The following is a 15,162-nucleotide window of genomic DNA, read 5'->3' as shown; positions in this document are numbered from 1 at the left end:
TCATGCCCATTCTCTATGGCTGTATCTCCAACTATAGCGGATAAACCTACCGCCATTCTGTATGCATCTCGCATGCAGGGGAATCACCGAACCTGCTTGGATCAACCCTCCTCTGGGTAAACCTACCCGAGAAACACATGTGCTTTGTTAAAAGCGAGTGTCCTCACATGTTACCAACAAAGCCCTGAACCCCTCTCTTAGAGAAAACACCTTTCTGCGTGTGCACCTACGAATCTCGTGTGGACAGGAATTGCTAAACTTGCTGGAATCAACCCTCCTCTGGGTAGACCTATAAGGGAGACACATATCCCAGTGTTGAAGCAAATATTATTACTTGTCACCCACAAAGCCCTTAACTACGCGATTAGTGTGAACACTCTCATACCTGTTTAACTGTGTGCCTGAAGATGTCTGCCTTCGTTACGGCTTCTCGGGCACCGGACTGCACACTATGTACATTGGTTAGGCCTACCTTTATTGAGTCCAGCTTGATACATCTTGACAGGGGACCCTTCCCAGCGGCCATTTTATATTGGAGGCCTAACCAAAGCATCATAGATTTTGTATACTACTTTTCTAGTTGGAGAATCCTCTTTGCGCTACAAATTCCCTCCACTCACAGCAAAACTCACCAGTACAATTATACCCTGACCATGTGTCATTCCACCTCCTCTTAAGGCATTAAATATGGCTTTTCGTCAAGCAAATCAGTTTCTGTTTCAACTTAATTGTCTTTCCCAGTTGCCTTTGTTAGTGCCCTTCACTCTGCATAGTACTGCCCATTGGAAATCTTCATGTCCATGACTTAGTTCTTTGAAATGTTTTACAAGAGAGACATTTTCTATGCCGTTTTCCCTAGGAATACGTATATTTGTTCGAGATTTAATAGAAAATCGGCTGTTAGGATAGTGCATAACACTGCCTGCATCTGTGATTCCCTCGTCACTACCTGGTGGTGACAGTTGCTGTAGGTCCCTTGCTGTTCTGCTCTCCTGTGCCCTAAAGCCGGCTGCACTGGAAATGTCTTCATATGTCCTTCGGAAGCTGATAAAAGGCAACTGTCCGGTCACGGACAACTGTTCTCCACTGCAGCCGCTGAGAGCTGGAGCGTCACAAAACTGCAGGACTCGAATCAACTAAACTGGAAAAGTTTGGTCCAGACTGTGCCGAGGGTCTGTCAGTTCTTGCATCAGTTACCGGTGGCCCCCTGGCCCAACCGATCACTTTCATGCACTAGTATCCCTTAAAAGGTATTCAAACTTGGCTGGGTTAGCCTGAGCTCCCTTGCTATTCTCACCATTTGAACACTGCTTTGCCATCAAGGGCAGGGCCTACTCGAATAGTGGGAACCAATTCTTCATCGCCTCCTGACTTTATAGAGCCCTCCTAAGAAGACCCGCTTTTTGCTTCAGATGCGCAATCATGTGTTTTTATGCACAACTGTACTGTTGAGCACAAGGCTCCACTCTTCTTATGGTTGAACTCGAAAGTTAGGGAACAAACTCTGAAGAATTGCCTAATGCTCTAACTGTGTTGATCCAACCCTCTCTTTACAGGTTGTGGCTAAATTTTACCACTAGGAAATGTAATGTATATATATTGTATAGTATAAGGATTTTGTTTGATAACTGTTTTCACATTGCTAAAGTTATTTGTGTCTATTGGTCCGGCCAACAATAAATGTATTGATATTTTTCATATACACTTGTCTAAGAGTCATTTGTGGTTCATTGCTGTGTGTGCTCATTGTGGGCTTCCAATCACTCTCACCCCTCCTTAGAGTGAGAGGTTGCCTGGGTAGGTCATTAGTTAGGTTTCTGGCACGTCCACATGCCACTATAATCGGGGCTGTGTAAGGCATGGTGTCCAGAAGGTTGGTGAATGCTCCTAGATTCAGATCTTACACTGGGCACTGTGGTAACTCACTGTAGTGGGAAAAATGAATCTAGATTCAAACAAACAATAGTGGGAAAAATGCACCTAGGTTCAAAACAAACATTAGTGGGGAGATGCACCTAAATTCAAAACAAACAGTAGTAGGGAAAATGCACCATGCACCTACATTTAAAGTACAAGGTAGTGGGAAAATGCACCTAGGTTCAAAACAAACATTAGTGGGGAAAATGCACCAACATTCACAGTTCACAGTAGTGGGAACATGACACCTAGATTCGAAGCACAGAGTAGTGGGAAAATGCACACAGATTCCAAACAAACAGTAGTGGGAAAGTGCACCTAAATTCAAAATTCACAGTAGTGGAAATAATTTACCTAGATTCAAAACAAACAGTTGTGGGCAAAATGCACCTTAATTCAAAATGAACAGCATTGGTAATAATGCACCTAAATTCAAAATTCACAGTAGTGGGGAAATTGGACCTAGATTCAAAACACAGCATTGGGAAAATACACCTACATACAAAACAAACAGTAGTGGCAAATGAACCTGGATTCAAAAGCAAAGAGTGAACCATAGAGCACAATGTAAATCAGTACTGTGCTGGAAATGCTAATGTACGAGTAGTAGGGTTTTAATTGAGCACAGTAATGGCTTTGTTCAACGCCCGTACTAACCTTATCTTACTTATCAGTGTAGGTTTATCCTTCAGGCGTCCTAGGGAGATCAGAGGCAACAAGGGATGGGCTGCCCGAAATGAAGCTGCCCTTTGCCTCTGGCCCTTAGTCAATGGCTGCCCGGGCAAGGATGCGCTGGAGGCACCACGGATGAGGGCTGCTCCAGTCACATGGAGGGTGCCATGAACCAATCAGACACCAAGGGTGGGCAGGGGGGAGTGGGGATGGAGGGATAATGAAGTGAATGTAAGGGGAGAGGGGAGCGTGCAGCAAACTAACACAGGCCGGAAAGTGGAAATAACAAATTACAGAAGGGAGCTTACCGCACAGAAGACTACTTTTGCTAGCAGTTTCAGCTTGAAATGGTGCGGGGAGCGCAGAATGTACTCAAAGAGATCACTGGTTCCCCGGCTGCCCCGTTCTTGTGGGAGGGTGCTGGAAACTAATCAGACCCCAAGGGCGGGCAGGGGGGAGTGGGGAGGGAGGCATAAGGAACTGAACACAGGGGGCAGAGGGAAGTGAGGAACTAACTAATAAGGGCCGTAAAAGTGGAAGTAACAAATTAAAGGAGGGTGCCTCCCGCACAAAAGACTGCTATTGCAAGCATTTCAGCTAAAAATGGCACGGGGAGTGCGAGATGCACACAAGGAGACCACTGGTTCCCCAGCCGCTCTGGTCACATGGCAGGGTGGCAGGATGCAATCAGACACCAAGGGCAAGTAGGGGGGCGTTGGGATGGAAGGATACGGAAGTAAATACAGGGGGGAGAGAGGAACAAACTAACACAAGCCAGAAGGTGGAAATAACAAATTAAATCAAGGCGCAAACTGCACAGAAGACTGCTACTGTTAGCAGTTCAGCTACAAAAATAAATCTTGGTCTGTCTGGACCAGAACACATCGAAGCCAGCGTGTGTCTATTGCTGCTTAAATGGGAGTTTGAATGGTGCAGATGTTAAACATTTTTGGGCAGGGGCAACTCCAGCCCAGATACCCAATAAAAGGGACGCTGCTACAGTCATAAAAGAGAATCGAGCCAAGACCGCTCTACAAGTTAAAAAGTTGTAATACATTGAGTCCCAATTGGAACAATTGGAGAAAATGGTCAGGGAAAATGATATAAAAGGGTTTTGGGCTCTTGTTGCTTCTGGCTTTGGACTCAGAGAAAGAGAAGATGGTGACCAGATCTCCCCCATCACTTAGGCTCTGCAGTATAAACAGATTTTGTTTAAGGCAGTAGCGGAAGTGTCTCAATTGCAATGGACACTCAGACAGCATTGTTTTTACTTTAGAGGAGGAGCTAAAGGCCATTGTTACTATTAAAGTGGGTAAAGCCCAGGGCCCTGGGGGTATAAGGCCGGAGGTTTACAAACCGTTTCAAGGCTGGTGGGTCTCCATTCTGTTGGTAGTTTGTTATGCAATTGCCCAAGTTCAAGTGTTTCCGGCATCATGGGCCAAGAGTGTGTTTATTCCTGTGTTTAAAAAAGGGTTGCAGTATGATCCCCATTGCCATCATCCAATATCCCTCCTAGAAACAGCTGGAAAGATTTTTGCAAAGATGCTTTGCCTCAAGATTGGAGGAATGGGCGACGATGAATAGTATATTACCGATTTGTCAGGCCAGATTCAGGAAGAAATATGGGACAAGACCATTGTTTTGTTTTAAATATTGTGATTGTGAAATATATACGAATCAGTCAAGGTAGGGCATTTGCTGCATTTCTGGACCTGGCAAGGCCTTTAACAAACGTGATCCCGCAACTCTGGGAATAAATTATTGAAACTTAGAGTCCCTTGGGGTGTACATCAGCTGATTATCTGTTTGTAATTCAAAACTTAGGCATTTGTACATAGTCGTTGCTCAAAGCAGCCGATAGAGTTTGGAACTAACATTTAGCTCAGCACAAATGTTTACAGTTTGCAGTAAATAAATGCATTAGGATAAATGTGGTCCCTTTTCCTGATGTAAAATATGTAAAATATCCCAGGATTAAACATTTTATGTATCTGTGTAACTTCTGGGGCCTAGATTGTATGAAATTGTTTAATGCGGAAATAAATATGTTGGATTTAAAAATGAGGTCTAGTTATCTCTATTATGAAAGAATAGTATGTACTTAAATTCCCTTAAACACCTGGTTCCTGCCCCTTGTGTATCCCAGGCTGATAATGTGATCATACAACTGCGGTCGCCAGAATATGGAAGGATTACCTTAATGGTTAGACTGAACGTTTGACCTTTAAGGGAGCGTAAGGTTTGGCTCGCAAATACTCTGCTCTGTGTCTGTGGATCTGGGGCTACCGAAGGCGTATTACATTTTATGTTGATTTGCAACCATTTGATTGATACTCGAAGGCTGAGGCATAGGGTTCATTTTATTAAGTACAGTGTTAGAACTACAGCTGAGGCAATGCTGTCCCTTTTAAGAACCAATGATATTAATGTATTAATGGACATGTGTGAATTTGTTAAAGCAGTGTTTTTGTAATTACATAGGCCTCTTTAATTGCACATGGACATTTGTGAGTTTTTCAATTGTTATAATGTTCGAAAATTGTAATGTTCTCTTTTCCAATATTTTAACTTTGTGGGTTACATTAATTATTGTAAGGTTTTACAATTTTCATGGCGCAAGCCGAATAAAATAGATTGTCTCTCTCTTGCAGGATCTTCAGCCGTCACATCTAAGAAGACATTCTATAGGTATGTTTTAATACATTATTTTGAAAAATTAGCAAGTATTTTAAAACATGACAGCAGATGCATCTCAAAATGAACAATGTACTAGCCGATTACCGTTTGATTTGCAAAAGTAATCTCTTCCAAATTATAAACTGTGAAATCCATTACAACAGTCTCTTTAATCTTGTGATAAAAGTAATTTAGGAAATAAGTAATATGTGAGAATGCATTTAAAACTTCTTCTGCTGTCCTTAATGTAGGACAACCTGTCAATAAATCGCTTAATACAGGATTATTGTGAGATCACTTTTGACTTGTCATTTGCGTCAGTTGCAATGTCACGATGGCTTCTTCTCGAGCAGGCAAAGAAAAGAATTCCAGCTGCAACGGCCGCACTTAATTAAAGCTGTGACAACCTTTTAAAATTCTTCACTTTTAAAATAGCTGCCTAGAACTCTTTACAGCCATTAATCGATACAGAATTGCATATGGCTGTATGCTTATTTTATGCACGAGTCAGGAAGCATCTACATGTTATTACTGATTTTAAATCACTAAATGAAAAGGCGTGTGATTAATTTTAATAAACTGCCCAAACATTTTATTTACAGCACATTAGAAGAAGCATATTAGCAAAGTAGTCCTCGGATATATTCCCATGAACTGACCATAAAACAGAGGCAGCGAATACTGCACCAAACATAGCGTTGCTTTTTTTCCCAAGCACATATTCTCTGCCTCGCTGCACACCCTTAACGTCCCCAGGGACTCTTAACAACAAAAGCGTAAATGTGTGTTTTTAGATATTTTCCTACAGCGCTCTCAACGGACCAAAAGTAGGGATTGTAAACCCAAAATGGGGCACATTTCAAAATAGTTGAATGCCCTATGCAATTCAACTAAGGCTTGTATCCCTGAACATGTGTGGCTCCAAGTGACAAACGGCTGAGAAGATCTCTGTAACATCCCCGGAAGTGACCACAACAGGTCAAATGTATTACTACCCTTCCTCGCCCCTGCCTGCCCTCACCCACACACTCTTGCTCACCCAAGCCTGCTGCAATTCAGCCACCCTGCCCGCTCCTCCTTTTTCCTCATACCCACTCAATGTCTGTCCTGCTTGACTACACCCACACACCCTACTTTTCCCCTGTCTATCCCACCTACCCTACTTCATCCTTGCCTGCCTCACCTACCCTACCTCATCCTTGCCTGCCCCTACCTACCCTACCTCACTCCTGCATAGGTGCACCCATCCAAATTCACCCTTACCTACAGCCTCCCACCTCACCTCACTATTTCTAAATCCACCCACCTCATCCCTGCCTACTTTCATTGCCTCTACCTCACCCTTACCTACTTCTAGCTATCCTACTCCATCCCTGCCCCCACTTTCCTGTAACACCCTACCTCATCCCTACCCATACCCATTCTACCACAAACCTCCCCTTCTCCACCACCTCTAGGTTATGCCTGCCTACTCCAACATGCACACACTCCAGTTCAACCCTGCTTGCCTCGGATCGCCAACCCAAGATCACACCTATCCCACCTCACCCAGTTACCTCACCTCCGTAGCTTAACCCTGCTTACAAACAACCCACTCAACCTATGTCACTGTTGCCCAACTCCACCAATGCTTTCTCATCTGTGCCTTTCCCTATCCATTTTCCCTAGCTCACCTCTAACTTCCGTTGCCTTAATTCACCCATCCTGACACCAGGCTTCCTTAAAAAGTTCCAAACATGTTGGTTGGTTAGTGGTTGCCAACACACTACAGCAGAAATAGACATAGTAAAAAAAAAGTTTAGACGCCACAGCGAACTGTAGTCTTTTTACTATCTTCATTAGTAATGTTACATTTTTGCACACTCAAATCGATAGTACTTATGGCCCAGGAAGTTACTGTATACTTGTCTGTAATTGCAACATGCTTTCAACAAATGCAAATGCCACAACTTTTATATTTGCCAATTATTTCTTCTCCAGAATGGTATTTAGCATACATGACAAATTACGTAACCTCACTATGCATGCATAAGATCCAAAAGGTATATATTGGACTCAGGTAAAACAGAACAGCATTTGGTTCCCCAAACTGTAGAGATATTGCGGGACTTGTGTCCTCACGAGTTCTCGCTAGAACACGGAAGTGAAAGCTCCCGAGAGCATGAAGTACCAGAAGCCGGAGCAGAGGCCACGAAGTAGGTTCCGCTCCCGGTGCTCCTCTTTAGAACTGACATCTCTTCCTACAAAGACATTATTAAGCCTGTACTATTCAGCAGTGTTGAGGGCCTGTTTCCTCAGAACCCATGGACAATTGTGTATGCTGTGTTTGACAACTTGATAACAGAACCACAATAAAGGGGTTCAACCAGCCACCTCAAAGTCTCCTCTGCATCATTATACAACACAAACCTCCCCAAAGTACAATAATTTGCAATGGAAAGCAGGAATGTAGGGTAATCCGCCGAGATTAATTCCGCAGGCTGGATGACACCTTGCATATTTGTGTTATTGTGCCACACTGGTGCTCAACTACACAGAGACATTTATAATGTGCTGGTTGTGACATGAGTATTTGTCTTTTTTTTTAAATAGTGTTCGAGAGTCTTTGCCTTGCCATGCCCCAAGTACAGGTGGAACTGAGAGGCTTGTGCTTTGTAGTCGATGGCAGGGGTTGACTGGGAACCAAAAGGAGCTCTGGGAATCTTTTCCAATATGGCCCTATTTTACACCAGGCAAGGGAATCTAGGCAGAAATCCACAGCCCTCGAAGTAGAATTGGGGGCTTCATCGCCCAGGAAAATTTGGTAAAATTGGCCCAAATTTGAAATTTATAGCATTAAGATTTAAATGTAGTTAAACATAACACAAACGGACATACAAGTATATTTTGAGTGAGAAAAGGCATACTGAACGTTTTAGAAGAACTGTTTTGCTTCCAAGAGATTTGAGGGATAAGGAGAGAGGAAAGGAGCGGGTGGTGTGACTGGAAGAGAGGGTAAGTGGATCAGAAAACCAGGGTACCCACATTAAAGAAGAAAACGATAAAGAGGCCCACTGGAGAATCGACACACTTTCCTGTAGGCCAGTCAATTGCTTGTGGATATCTCTGCACATGTGGCACCAATCCCACCATCCTCCAGGCAAACCTGATGGAATGGCCCTGGGCTACCTTAGTGCTTTCAGCTGCCAAAATGGACCTGCATCATTTGCAGATACTGTAGCTCTGCTGCTTTCCTGCTGATGCGGTTCCATGTTGTCTTCACCAGTACAACAGGCAAGGACTGCACTAAGTCAGACACCACCATCAGCCATTATAATATGACTGCGTAAACTGAACAAACCAGCCCCTGCCCCAGCAGGCTACTAGAAACAATCCGTATGTAACACATCTGGCCAGTCCACCACTGTTTGTAGCTGATTAATTATGCTTAACGTTTTTAAGATGTCTGTTTGTGAACCTGAGACTCCTGGAACCACTCACACATCAATGGTTGCACTGTTGCATGCGTGATGAAAATATCAGATACACTAACATTTATGGTTCAAGTTATTTGATTACATTTCTATGGCACCTTATGAAAGAAACCTACCATTGTGAGGAGATGATTTTTGCCTGATAAAATGCTTTCTTGAAATTACGAGTCAGGCCCCATACACACATGAAAGAACTATGGAATCACATCAGAAAATGATATAAAAACAGCAGACATCTCCCAAATACTATATTATAAACAGAACCCTAAATGAGGGTTCACAATAGCTTTTAACAATGCTTGCAGATGACATCTTGCCAGGCCCCGTGTTAATGTTGCACTCCATCATGAAAGCTGCCCACGCTCATTGCAAGTAACCACACACTCATCTCTTGCGTTAGTCTAGAGCAGGCTAATTGCATTTGTGTCCAAACACAACTTGAACTAGTGCTTGGCAAATACAAATGTCAGAATGTGAGCAAGGTTCACACAATGACCCAAATGATTTGTACATAGTACATCACGATAGCACCGTTTTTTGCCAGCGTGGTTTTTGCATAACTTGAATCATTGCTTTGGTTCAATAAACGTGTCAGTAGGCGTCTACTTTAAATGTTTAAATGTGCCAGGTAGATGGGCCTTCTTTCTCGGGGCTGATTCATCTTCAGGGAGTCAGGATTTCTGTGTGCTCTGATGCTCCACTTTGTGTTCTATCCACGCGTTTCGGGTCTTGTGGAATTTTACCAGGGGACAGGGGGGGGGATTGAGGGAGGGGAGTCGTATTTATGTGAAGCAACACAGAATTGACAGCAGCCCTCTCACCTGGGGAACCTGTCTTGCCCTCGCGCTGTCCTCCTTCCCTTGTCCCACTTTGAAACACTTGTGTACAGGCGCGTTATAAATGACACATCAGATCATATCGAGTGGGCTTCTGTAAACATGCTTTTGATTTGAATAAGCTGCTGACTATTATGTTGTCTCGAGTATCGAGCACAATTCTACATTTTCGCAAAACGCAGATCTGTGTTTAAAATGTCAACACATTTGATGCCATTAGGTTATGTTAAAGGATTTTTGCAAAGAGCAATGTTTGTCATTTCATGGACTCTTGACACTGACGCTATCTAGGTTCTGCATTGCGTACACAAACACATATTCTACCGAGCATTTATATTTTCAAGTGTTGGGATTTCCAATGCCATTGGATGGTGTGATGTTCGGAACTCCCCTAAGACTCTTCTCATGCATGCACGCAGGTTGTATATGTCGTAGAACAGAGCAAGGATGATTGAACGATCTGGTGTGGTGATGGGTGATCAAGATTGGCAGATTGTGGTCCTCTGAGATCAAGATTCCAAACTGGTGACCTGCGCATAGTTGGGTGGAGTTCTCTGACTTTCGAAAGCATCTGTGTGTGTGATGGTATGCTTCGCTAGGAGTGCTGATCTGTAAGTGGTGCATATGTGTGTATCTTCTTATTTTGACAAACCTGCTAGCATTCCCAGTGTTATTATACCCATAGGGGATGGATCTTGCAATTTCCAGAACACGTGTGTGATGCGAGGTTTTCTTAGAATCTTTGTGGTCATCAGGTTGCTAGTGTTTGCCTAGTTAGTGTGGATGTGTGTGGAGTTTTGTCAGAAGATACGCTAGTATTGGGTTTTCCTTGAGGTGAATTTACCATGAAGGCCATTTTCTCTTGGCATTCCCCCCAACATTCTTGTCTTTGTTTATCGTCTTTCCTATGGTTGAGTCATGAATTTGTTTAAATCACAAACAATACATGTGTTGTTAACTCTCATGCACGCTAAGGGCTCGTATCATGGAACTTTTTGCACGGTTCAAAGTGACTTTGCACTGCTGAAAAGTGACGTTGCACTGCTGGCACAAACCCTGATTCATGGAACTGTGCAAAGTGTATTTTTGCAATGCAAAGTCCGTGCAAATTCATTTTGTACTGCAAGAATGACTATGCACTGACTTTGCCCGGACTTTGCACTGTAAAAAAATAAACTTTGCACAGTTCCATGAATCATGGTTTATGTCGGCAGTGCAAAGTCATTTTTCAGCAGTGCAAAGTCACTTTTAACCGTGCGAAAAATTCCATGAATCGGGACCTATGTCAACAATTACAGGCTTGGAAGCAGTGCTAAAACAGGTCATATTTGTAAATACCTCTTGTTTAAGAACTGCCCTCAATACAGTAATGGAGACATGTAACTCCACCAGTGGACGTAAATACTGTTGTATTACAGGGGGAATTTCACATTAAAACAATCTGCCTTATTTGATTCCATCCCAGTGGTGGAGGTAAACATTATACACAAACCGAGAATCATTTTTAAAGGTTTGTATTGCAAACACTTCCAATCAATACAGGGAACATACATTTTGAACGGGGACGTTAGAAGGGTGTGAAAAACAGAGCATCGCTGATGACCACCCTCTCAATACCTCCCCCATGTTATGCATAAAAGGCACTGAATTGACCTTAATGTGCACTAGCTGGGGTCCCTGGCATTGCCTGTGTCCTGATCGAGTCGTGTCTCCTGTGCCCTGGAGGATGTTGCTCTTGTCCTCTTGTCGGCAAGTCTTGCTTCAGTTTGCTCTGGTGTCTCATGTGCCCTGGAGGATGTTGCTCTTGTCCTCTTGTCGGCAAGTCTTGCTTCAGTTTGCTCTGGTGTCTCATGTGCCCTGGAGGATGTTGCTCTTGTCCTCTTGTCGGCAAGTCTTGCTTCAGTTTGCTCTGGTGTCTCATGTGCCCTGGAGGATGTTGCTCTTGTCCTCTTGTCGGCAAGTCTTTCTTCAGTTTGTTCTGGTATTTCATGTGCCCTGGAGGATGTTGATCTTGTCCTCTTGTCGGCAAGTCTTGCTTCAGTTTGCTCTGGTGTCTCATGTGCCCTGGAGGATGTTGCTCTTGTCCTCTTGTCGGCAAGTCTTGCTTCAGTTTGCTCTGGTGTCTCATGTGCCCTGGACGATGTTGCTCTTGTCCTCTTGTCAGCAAGTCTTGCTTCAGTTTGTTCTGGTATTTCATGTGCCCTGGAGGATGTTGATCTTGTCCTCCTGGCAGCAAGTCTTGCTTCAGTTTGTTCTGGTATTTCATGTGCCCTGGAGGATGTTGATCTTGTCCTCTTGTCAGCAAGTCTTGCTTCAGTTTGTTCTGGTATTTCATGTGCACTGGAGGATGTTGATCTTGTCCACCCATCAACAAGTCTTGCTTCAGTTTGTTCTGGTGTCTCATGTGCCCTGGAGGATGTTGATCTTGTCCTCATCTCAGCAAGTCTTGCTTCAGTTTGCTCTGGCTTCTCATTTGACCTGGAGAAAGTTGCTCTTGTTCTGTGGTCGGCAAGTCATGCTGCTGTTTGTTATTGTGTTTCAGAAGCTCTTGATATTGATTTCCGCTTTGCATCAGATGGAGCTTTTCCAAGTGTGTTCGTTTTTACAGTTTCTGGCTTTCTCTGTGGGAGTAGGGGACCATGTATGGCATTGCAGCACTAAAAGGATGCTCTTGGAAATATAACGCCACTTATGCCAATCCTTATCATCCACCTTAGATGAACATGCAATGCGACATAATTTCGGAAAAATGTGAATTCAAACTTCGATTCAGCGTTTACAACCAAAAGAGGAGATTGGATTGCAGTTAACACCAAACAGAAGCAGAGGTGTTCAAGCAACATATATCTATCTACCAATGGGAGAGACGGCCACATGGAAACCGTACTGCCTTTGGGCTACAAATAGCAAGAAAACTATCACAGAAGATATGGTAATGAAAACTGAAAACCCCATTAAGGCCTTCCACACTCATAAAGACAACCGGCACTGTCATGAAAACCCATCTATGCCATCAACTCTCATCACACTTTGCACATTCTGCAATACTTCATTAGCAACAGGCCCAATGCCCAGGCACCTGATGAGAGCCACAATCATGCCACAACTGAAGAAATCAAATACAGTTCCCAACTGCCTTGCAATTATCTACCAATTTCTCATCTACCCATCCAGATAAAAGTGCCAGAGAAGCAGATAACATCACAACTATAGGAGTGCATTGAATTGAATATCCTGCACCACGTACAGGCACAGATTGACCAATCCAGGGGAACAAAATTGGCACTCATCAACATCAACAATCTGCCTCAATTGAACAGTGCCATTTACAAAATAGATTCAAATATCCTGCTTTACCTCAATCATCATCATATGGGAAACTCCGACATAGCCCTGACCAGTATCCCCTTCCTTATCACAGATCATATAGCTAAGGTGTCCATCAACCCATTTCCCCCAAAATGTACACATGTTTGGTCGATACATCAGGACATGGTTGTCTCATCTATCGCTCCTGGAAGAAGCATGCACTGAAGATCAGTCCAGGAGAGAACATGATGGACATGCCAGACAAAATGAAAACCTATGCAGAAGCAAAAAGACATGCTTGCAAATCTACAAGTTGGAGACACCGTATTTGTGCAACAGCCCTGGACCAACGAGCATACGTCTGCATTCAACAGCAACCACTTCATGGCCATGAATACAAAAGGGTCCCTAATAATGACAGAAGATGGACAGAGTCACATAACACGAAATGTCTCGCATTTGAAAATGGTAACCAGGAGAGTGCCGAGAAGAGGAGGAGGAGAAAATACGGATGATAAAGAATCTGATGGCTCATATGAAGAGGATGGTGAAGAATATGCAAGTTAAGTATGGAGAATGGTTGAAGTCAACAGCCCAGACAGAACATGAGTGGAGCATCCAGGCCACCCTCGGAGAGGGAGAAACCGATCTCAGAGACTTATTAAAGTGATGGACTAAGTATGAACTTGGGATGTAAAAAAGGGGAAGGTTCAACGTCGTAATGTCATGCAGGTGGTCACATGACAGGTGCAACCTGAAAAGGGGCACGGGGAACAGGGAAAGAGAAAGAGAAGCAGTCAGTTTAGAGTTGGAGCACATAGAATAATGACGTGTATGCCCAGATCGCAATGTCTGCGCCTTATTTATATTAGATAGGCACCATGTGGGTAATCCAGTTACTTGGCAGGGTATTGCATCCAGACTCTATCATTAATGTATGTATATATGTATGTTTCCTACCTGTACCTGTCTATTCCTGCAACCAAGCTTTTTAAGTATTCTTTGTATACTGTGCGCCCAGTTACCCAAAGGTTTGGTGTGACATACAAATTAATAAACAAACAAACAAACAAACAAACAAAGTACAACAAAAACCTGTTTGGCTTTTTATCCAATTTTCTAAAAAGTGTGCTCTAAAATGCACAATTTTAACCCATTACATTAAAACGTTTCATAGGGGGAGGACCCCCGAACACTCCCTGATTAGTTCTTGCTCCCTCGCTATGCTGTGTCGCTAGGTCATATCTGGGAGAAATATTTACACCCCTCCACTTAACATTTTCAGTGGTGGTAAGGTGGGTGGGTGTGTGGGGGCAGAGATATTGGAGGTAGAGTGGGTGGATGGGATTAGAGAGAGTGGGGCTGGCCTGGGTGGGTGGGGATAGAGAGAGTGGAGGTAGGACAGGTGGGAGTAGAGATAAATAAGTTAGTGTTGTAACTTGATGGTCGTGAAGATTATGAAAGCCTCTGTCCCCAAGTACCACAAAGGGAGATACTCAACTCCCTGTGCGATCCTTGAGGCCACAGGTATTAGGTGCTGGAGTGCCAGGAACCAGGAACACCGGAAACCCCCAACCACTGCAAGGCAAGCAGGTAATTACCACAATGTCAAACAAGCAGTAACCAGAAAGTAGGCTTTGAACCACTAATGGCCATACCTAGGTGGAAGGAGGGTGGGACATCAACCAAAAGCGGTCTCGAGGAGGCAGAGTGTGGAGCGTTCAGTGCACCCTCAGTGTGTGATCGGCGACAGCAGTCGGGTGGAGAGAATAGGCAGTGCTCGGTTGGAAGGTGGTCACACACTGGAATACCTGTGAGAGCTGTGGGTGCAGACTCGAGCGTAGCAATGGTACGGGACAATCCAAAAGCAATCCGTATGAGTTCCGAGGGCAAGTTCCAGAGAGTTCAAATCAACAACAAATTCGAAGGAGTATCAGGAGGAAAACCAGTTATTGCAGTCCAGAAGTCAGTAAACCAGAAGCAACAGGAGGTAGGCAAACAATCCAGGGAGGAGGCGAGAGGAATCCGTGAAGCAGTCCGTAATAAAAAAAAAGCTGTGAACCAAAAGTCAATAGTACACTAAACAGTGCCGGGTTGAACAGCTGTGAAGCACTGAACAAGTGCGTACTCGCCGCTTTTAGCCTGTTGCCAAGTAGTCAGGTGATCGAGTTTTTTGGCATCACGAGATGCATGCCTATAGCACGTATTCGGGACCTCCGTGTCACGTGTTCCACAGTGTTAACAACTGGTCGGACTTTCTGGGTCACGTGATGTGGAAC

Source organism: Ambystoma mexicanum, chromosome 4q (assembly GCF_040938575.1).
Source record: "Ambystoma mexicanum isolate Mex_15411 chromosome 4q, UKY_AmexF1_1, whole genome shotgun sequence".
NCBI classification, from domain to species: Eukaryota; Metazoa; Chordata; class Amphibia; order Caudata; family Ambystomatidae; genus Ambystoma; species Ambystoma mexicanum.
The sequence above is the reverse complement of the archived record's forward strand: the minus strand, read 5'-3'. Positions refer to the sequence as shown.